Source organism: Buteo buteo, chromosome 2, assembly GCF_964188355.1.
Source record: "Buteo buteo chromosome 2, bButBut1.hap1.1, whole genome shotgun sequence".
Classification (NCBI taxonomy): domain Eukaryota; kingdom Metazoa; phylum Chordata; class Aves; order Accipitriformes; family Accipitridae; genus Buteo; species Buteo buteo.
The window spans coordinates 17,229,108-17,237,461 of record NC_134172.1 but is presented as its reverse complement, the minus strand read 5'-3'; the positions used below and the strand labels follow the sequence as shown (position 1 = coordinate 17,237,461).

At 43.0% G+C, this 8,354-nt stretch overlaps 1 long non-coding RNA gene across 2 annotated transcripts; it reads right to left on the bottom strand.

Moving 5' to 3' along the window:
• Positions 1-228: 228 nt before the first annotated feature.
• Positions 229-7,416, bottom strand: LOC142039717 (uncharacterized). Of its 2 annotated transcripts, XR_012653038.1 has the most exons (4): positions 7,271-7,416; positions 3,611-6,030; positions 3,366-3,488; positions 229-2,583 (listed from the first exon to the last, which is right to left on the bottom strand). It is a non-coding gene; the product is annotated as an uncharacterized LOC142039717 (long non-coding RNA). The 2 variants fall into 2 exon arrangements; XR_012653039.1 differs by lacking the exon at positions 3,611-6,030.
• Between the last annotated feature and the right edge of the window lie 938 nt (positions 7,417-8,354).

The following is an 8,354-nucleotide window of genomic DNA, read 5'->3' as shown; positions in this document are numbered from 1 at the left end:
ACCTAATTTTCTTTTAACCCAGTACCGTTTTGCAAGTACTTTTAAAGTTTCTTTTCTAAAAAAATAAATAAATGCAGACTGCTACTTAATAGCATTAAGAGCATCAGTCTGCTTTGCTGGCTGGATCTGGATCAAACAGTGGAGATCAAAAAGAATATAAATGTACCTGATATTCCACCATATCCAGAAATAAAGTGCATGCAATAGAAGGACTAAAGAGAAGAAGAATATATGCTGAGTATTTTTATTTCCAATGTTCCCTCACAGTTACTGGATTAACTCACCCTTCATCCCTTCTTTATTCATTCAGATCTTGACTCTTTTATCCTCTCCTGGCAAATTGAAGGTCTGCCTTGTGGTCAGAGGTCACTGAATTAATCACTTTAAACAAGAGCTTTGCTGAGGTTTCAGAATTTCTAGCGTGACCTATTTCTCCTTTCTGTTTTCCACAGCTTTCCCAGATTTCCCTCTGTTGTTTGTAAAGGAAAAATCAGTGGAATAAGATCAAGAGTCAGAAAGTGCCAGGAAATGAGCGGTCTTGTGGCCCAGCTTACAGGAAAGCGAGTGGCTCGAATTCCCAAGCCGGGAGGGCTGGGTTGGTTGCCGGCACCTCTCCAGTGCAGGATCAGGCCTCCACAGTAGCAAGAGGTAGCGATGCGGGCTCTGTGGCAAAGCCCTGGATGACAAGTCTCCTCCTAATGTTAACATTGACATCAACCCTTTAGTCCCAGCAGCTACAGAGAGAAGAGCTCTACCCAGTTACACGGTTCAACCAACTGGAAAGGCAACATTCTTAATCTTATGCCCCATACAGCTTTCAAATTACCGTTATACAAGCATTGGGGTTGCTTAGGATCTGGTGGTTTTCTTTGTTAGGTACCAATAATTGGCTCTGCAGGGAGCATACCACCAAAATAAAAGAAACCCTTGGCCCAAACATTTTGGAACCCTGAACTGTGACCAGACAAGATGAATCAAGGAGAATTCATGCCTGCTCTGCTACAGAAATGGAGCCGTGGGGGCTGCACTGGTACAGTGGTACTGTTTGGGGAAGGGTCTAGTCTCTTCAGTGCCGATGCTGCAGCGGCAGCGCGCACGTGTGAGCTAAACTATCGCCAGGCTTTTCTGTACAGCATAAACGGGTCCCCTTTCATGCACTGTACGTATCATCTCTTTAGCTAAGCAGTAACTCTGGCGACAAAAGTTGCCATCCCGCATGTCTACACTGTAAACAGTGTTCCTAATACAGAAGTGCTGTGTGCAGCTTATCTAGAGACCAGGCAAAAGGAGACTATAGATATATATCTATTTTGGTAGCGATTTATGCCACATGGGCAAGAATAAGTCAGCTGGAAGAAAACCAGCCTATTGGTTTTTTTTCTCGGGTTGATTTTCCAGCTGAATCCAGGTCCCCAGTGCAAACGCCAAAAGGGATGTGTGCTTGGGCAGGGTGGAGGGAGAAGACTAGCAGGGGTCCTGGGGCATGTGTGGGCAGGACTGTCCTTGGATGCCAAAATACTCCTAGTGTCACCTTTATTGACTTGTCCTTTGGCCCAGAGGCTTCCCCTTTTGCAGCCATCTCCTCTCTTGTAACATGGGGGGGGCGGGACAATTTCCATGTGCATTAATATTCCAGGGGCAGCATGGGAGCAGCGAATCCTTTGAAGAGTAAAGAAGCTCTCTCTAACTATTTCCCTTTGGAGCTGATTCCAGCGTAAATCTGTGGCTGAACAACTGTCCAGTGACTAATGCAACAATTGTACCTTGACCAGTTGCAATATTGCACTCAGGACTTTTGCATATACTCAGTTTCCACTGAATCAAATAGGATTTAAGGAAAGTACTATAAAATTTAGTGAAATGAGGGCTGTGGCTGGGACCCAGGGCCCAAGCATATTTTCCCTTGTTTTATGGTCTATTCAGATATAGGGAATGTACTAAAAAAAGTAGCTTTTCTCACTTACACACAGGGAAGTCAATGCAGATGGGAAGAAAAGGGTGCTGTCTGCTCGGCCCTTGCCCCATCACACCCTCTCACCCATCAGCATTGCTCTCAGGCATTCTGCAAGCATTCACTGCCTTTAACTGGATTACTCTATTTTCTATTTCTTCGATCTCCAGTACACTTTGAAAGATTGCATTTAAAATGTAAAATAAAAAAAGAACTAATTCCATTAACTCAAAATAGGTCTCTAATTGACCTCTTAATATGGTGTATTTAACATGACACCGTACCATTTTCATATGTAAAGGGGAAGATTCTTAATAATTCAGTGCTTCTATTTTCATTCTATAGAATACATCTTCCAAGGGAGTTGGGAGAAAATTGTGAATTCCTGTCATTTATCACTCTGCCACAGAAATGAAACTGCAGCTGCCACCGACATGAACCGGTACATTTTACGCCTGCCTTCCCATGCTTTGCTTTTGCAGTGTTGGACTCCAGAAACTTTTCATATTAATAAACATATTGGAAACGTGGATGTGAACATACTTTTTCTTAATCTTGTCAGTAATAGGAGGGAGAAAGTGCAGACAATCAGCGTTTCCCATCGCAGGATTCAGCTCAGACTCACAGCTTTTCTGAGGAATAAAACGTACGCAGAGCAGAATTAGTTAATTTGATTTCACGTCAGGCTCGTACACAGCATCTCCCCCCGTCACCTCCCTCTCCCCAGCCAGCCCATCCCCTCCACCCCCAGGATGACACTTCGCATTTAATCTAAACCCTCTCAGATTAAGCGGGCGTGTAATTTACTCCCACAGTAAGGTCCATTGCAGCTGCAGAGGTGATGTAAAGGGGAGCTGTTTAAACAAGAGCCCGATCTTTAATGTTAAGCCTGCAGACCTGCATGAAAACCCCTCTTGTTCAGGCTGTCAGCAAAGCCTTTAATTTGCATTCTGTCCTGCATTCATCTGGGATCTGTGTGTGGTATTGACTGATGTTTTATTATTGTTTGGTAGATAAAAATATTTAAATTAAGAACTCAGTTGCAGGAAGGGCTTTGTATAGTCATCACAACATGCTTCTCCCACTGCTGTGAGTGTAGGAGGCATGGTATTTTTCTACCACTTAATGTGTAAAGTCTGACATATTTTAAGAACTTTATTAAACTGTAGCTTTAGAAATCACTTTAAACATAAAAACAAAGAAAAAAATCAATAGTCTTTTGAGAATTTCCCTCAGCTAAACTGTTTCAATATGCTATTTTTACTTCTATTACCCTTTCTGCCTTTGGCAGCACAGGCCTTTTCACCCAAATAGGGTATAACGGACCGTGAAAGTGGGATACATCCTCTGAACCCAAACGTCAGCTGCAGTTAAGGAGAACTGCTCCACTTCACTTTAAGATGCAGTGAGTTACCTTGTGCTTCACTGGAAACCTCAGCACCAGCGCGAGAGAGGAACCAGGAAAGGAGGTGGGTCTTCTTCACCGAGATGGAGCGTGACAGCTCTTGGGCCACTGGTGGCTCCTAGTTCAGAAACACTATGAAATAGCAGCTTCGTTAGAGAAACACAAGGGAAAGCGTCATGGCCAGATCTGCAGTGTTTCCCCTTCTCACAGACCATGTATTTTACGTAGCTGACAGTATGTTTGTTACAACCTACCTTCAGATGTGTGCCAGCAGGACACGCTTGAAATTGTGCATCCAGACCAGGGGATTGCTTAACCATAGGCCTCCGACATCTGCTACACACTTGTTGCACGGCTGGAACACGAACAGAGCTTTAATTTTGCTCTTTGATTTTTGCATTCTTGTTTTTAAATCCTGTTTGTGTAATTTATGCCTTGCAAGCCCACAGAAGTTTGGTGGAAAGGAACCTCTTTATTTGAACTCTCTGAAGTGCAATATTTCTCTTGGCTTAATTTTTCCCTCCTTCTAAGCTTATGTATTATCATCTGACAAATTGGATCTATTCTTTTCCAGAAAGTTATTTGAACACGTACTTGTAGCTGCTCTTAAGAACAGTACAGCTTTCAGATAATTTCATTGTTATTTTATGTGCCAGATGTGGTTTGTTTTCCGCAGCTGGAGCATAGAAAAAACGTTGCATAACATCCATCTATTCTTTTACAAATGGAAATTAAAATCTACAGATAAAAGATAAGTGGGTCCTACAGAACCCAGTACTGCCTTATTTCACTTGTCTCGTTATGCTGAAGTGAGTGCAGGCTTGCAGTCACCTCCCTGCCAAAATACAAGCTCATTGCTCATCTCTCCTCTGCCTGGGCTTCCCCAGCCATTCTGCTTCTCTGCACTTCATTGACTGCACTTGACTTAACATGCCTATTGACCAGAATCTGAAGCACCGAAAGAAACCCTTCTTCATTCAAAACTTCAAAGTGAGTTGAGTAAGCCTTTTGATTACCCTCCATTGACTAGCGACGCCCACATTAGCAGATTTACTTTTGATAGTTAGAGTTTCATTAAAAGGTAAGATGTGCCCTGACGTTTATCCACACTCTGTGCCACCTCTTTTTCTTTCTTTCTTTCCGGAGTTATTACATAGAGGAATAGCTGGTGTCTCTATGTTATTATAAAGGGCCCTGAATACTACCTCTGGGGGCTGTGGGATAAACCCATGGAAGGATCCCCCCGGCTTGGCACAGAGAGATGATACATTACTGGACTCTCCCTTCAAAGGAGGTTAAATGCAAACAAACACATTTAGCTCAGTGGGGATCAAACAGGGCAGCCAACACGTGCATCCAGCTGAGAGCACTGTGAGGTCTGGGTGACACTGACTTTCTTCAAAGGAAAAGACAGAAACAAACTGATTTTATGAAACCCATGAAAGCTGCCTTTGCAAATCACGACTAGAGAAAGGGAGGTATCAGTTTGGCAGAAAGCTAAACTTACTCCCAAGTTCCACGATAACAGCAACTCATTTTTCTTTGAGAATTGCTTGTCCATGTGTATCTGTGTGTGCACTGCTTCAAATGTTCGTGAGACGGCATTTGTCACTGTGTGTTCCCTTCGCAAAGCGTCCTGTCTCACTGGGGTAGCGCACAGAGCGGAGAGGCTGCCACGGCCCATGCTCCAGTTGAGGACAAGAATAAATAGCCCAGTACAACATGCAAAGCCAGGCAGTGCATAAATTACTGATGTGCCCAATCTGCAGAAATCTACAAAGCAGCATCCTTGAAAGATTCCACATGTTTTACACATTTTAATTAAATACATGTTTTATGCATTCATGCCATAAGTACTTTATGGTCACTGACTCTGCAGTCTTCTGGACTTAAAACCTCCAAGAGGTACAGAAGGGAATACCCCATACATGAGAGAAGAGGAGTCTCCTTCACATGCCAGGACTCAATACCTTTCTGTTTTATTTTTAATTTTATAGATACAGTGGATCAGGAATTCACAGACCAAGCCATTAGGGCTTCAATAGGTTTAAATGCAAGCTACTTTGGCATTAGAAAAATACGTAATTACATACGCAGCATTTTCTGTTTTCAAGGTGCCGCAAAGGTTAATTAACCAATAAATCTTGCTTGCCTTAGCTAGAAAAGTCCCTCTGTCAGTCTTGGACTTTCCCCCAAACGCCAACAGCAAAGGCCTTTATCGTAACTGCTGGAGTAGCACTGGGCACAGATCATGTCTTGACTAACGGGATGTGATGCAATAAAAAGCTTTAGAGATAATGAACCCATCTCTTAAAAGTAGTGCATTGAGAGAAGGCTGGAGTCCGGTACAGGAAATTATGCGTCACCGTGCCCATGCTCCCAGCAGGCAGGACCTTGTAGGCAGCTCTCTCTTCACCCCTTCACAAACCCACCAGCCGACAGCAGTTTCCCTGCTGCTCGCTGAAAAACTGTGTGCCCAAAGGGCCAGAGGAGATTTCACCACTGGGGCACTCGCCCCTCAGAGAGCAGGCTAGCATGGGTCTGTAGGGTGGGAGTGGAAAGCCTTGCATGCTGCATATTTCATTATTCCCAATCCATTTACGCAGGGATATCAAGACATGAAGTGTTTCACAGCCAAGTGCTGTAGGTGGTCCTTCCTTGGGGAACGTGCAGCCTGGACAATTCAAGGATGGAGTTGCCATGAGGGTGGGTTCTCAGCAGAAAAAGAAAGATGTGTTTTAACCGAACAGGTTCAATATATTTTAGCTTGTTTGGGCAATGTTCAAATATTACAGCTCCAAGGTTCCTGGGTTTCTAAACTATCTTTCATCCAGGAATTTGGAGGTAGCCCATGGGGACAGCGAAACAGAGGAATTGTGTCTTGAAAAGAAAGAGAGCTGAAAGTCTATTTATCAAAGCTATTCTTGCTGGTAACGTAATGAAAGTACTAGAAGTAATGGGGAGCACAAGGAGGTGGGTATCACACACAAGCAAGAGAGGTCTGCCAAGGAGGTTGGAGGGCGCAGTCCATGGCTATACAGAACTCAAAAGTGAGGCTGGGAGCCGCAGAGATGCAGACTTAGGAAGGTGCATGACAAAGTCAGAATAAAGGAAAATTATTTCAGTGGGACCAGTTTGGGTAAGACAGGACTGGCAGACTCAAGGTGAGGCAGAGAAGAAAGAGGATGAAGAAAAAGGCTGCACTAAACCAGATCATAAGGTAACATGCCATGGGAAATTCTTCTGGTTGTACATTTCTTTGTATCTCCTTTACAATTCTATGCCAACATGTCATATAGATAAATTTGAACCTCATTGGGGCTGAGATCTTATTTTCCTAATTATCTCTGTTGGCTCTGCATCACTATAATTGAAGGGTTCTGCTCTTTTCACAGCATGAGCTCAACACCAAGTACAAATTGTTAAAGAGGAACCGATGTGCAAGCACATGCCAGGAGGACCTGACAGCTCAGGGTGCAGCTCAGCCACTGGCACAAAACCAGCGCTCAGCTGAGCAGTGAGCACGCAAGCCATTCCTCTGATTACATGACTTCTTAATATAAATATCTCTAGAAGAAAAGCATTAATGTGAATTCGACAGGACATTTCTTCCCCCAATCTCAAAGCACGCTTCAGAGGTGGTGCTATCTAGTCACAGTTAGAACCAGACACCGAGAAATTCAACAATGTCTGTACATTCAGGTCTGGATCACTGCAAACTTTTCAGGAATGCTAGTTGGGAAGAGGAAGGGATCAAAACACTGTTGCCCATAGCATCTGCCAACAAATGTGTTTCTCATTTTTACATCCTCTCATTTGAGAAACCACACTAACACCTGAATGCTGCCTCATTGCACTGTGCAAGGCATTTCTAAGATTTAATTTCATGCATTATTCAGATTCATATCACTAACCTGCAACGATGCTGGTCAATAAGTTCTTTGATTCTGATGTTAACTTTCCAGTATCCCACTAATTGATTCTCAAGAGAATTGCAGTTAGTGCTCACTGCAGTGGAGCCCTGAAGAACTGCAACAATTGCAATCTTATCAAATCACGATCACCTGAAAAAATGAAATGTTTTTAAGGAGCTGAGATAAAGCACAGGATTAAAAGAACAGACTAATGATATTATTATAGACAGCATCTCCATTTTCATTCTGACCGGTACTTTGCCATCAAACACACCACCTTGCATGTGCTATACGACATTTATTTTAAAGAAAAGTTCCACTGGGCAGGTAAGTACTACACTGAATTAAAAGGTACCTCTCTGTTTCCTGTAAAATTTAAAATGAATAACCTAGGGAAAAAAATTGCCTGACTGCTGAGAAATGATACGTAAAGCAAGGCCATAAACGCGTGGTATATTCTGTGTACATATTTAAATGTTCCCTAGTTACCCCTGATTACAGCTTGCCACATCAACAAAACATCTGGTCTGATATTTTTCTTATATTGAAACCTCTTGGCCAAGCAGGAATTTTTATCTCAAAAGCAGCTGAAACCTTTGTTTACCATCTCATAGGACATGCTGTTAGACTCTCGTGCTGAAGATCTTTTTTAATGATGTGCTTGATGGGACTGAACGGTGTATGTTCACTAGCTTTCACCTTCACTATTAATAACAGCACAGTTCCTATCTGAAATGTCTTCTATAATTGTGTAATTACACACCTCATTTATCCAATTGTTAAGCCAAGAGTCTGATTAAATATTAACAACTGCTTGGTTCTCCTAGTGTCATTAGTTGGAAAGCAAACCTGTAATCTCAGGTAACACATGATGGTAATTATCCTTCACAGTCACACTTAGCTGAAAATCCAGCACAATCGGAGCAGATACGGTTGCCCAGCAGAAAACACATTACCTCTCTGTTCCTCCTTAACCGTAACGCTGCCCGACCCGCGTACCTCATGTATGGACTTTCCACGACAGAAAAGCAAATAGGTACAGAGCCCTGCAGAGGAGGGCACTGGCTGGTTCTGCTCCTCTAAT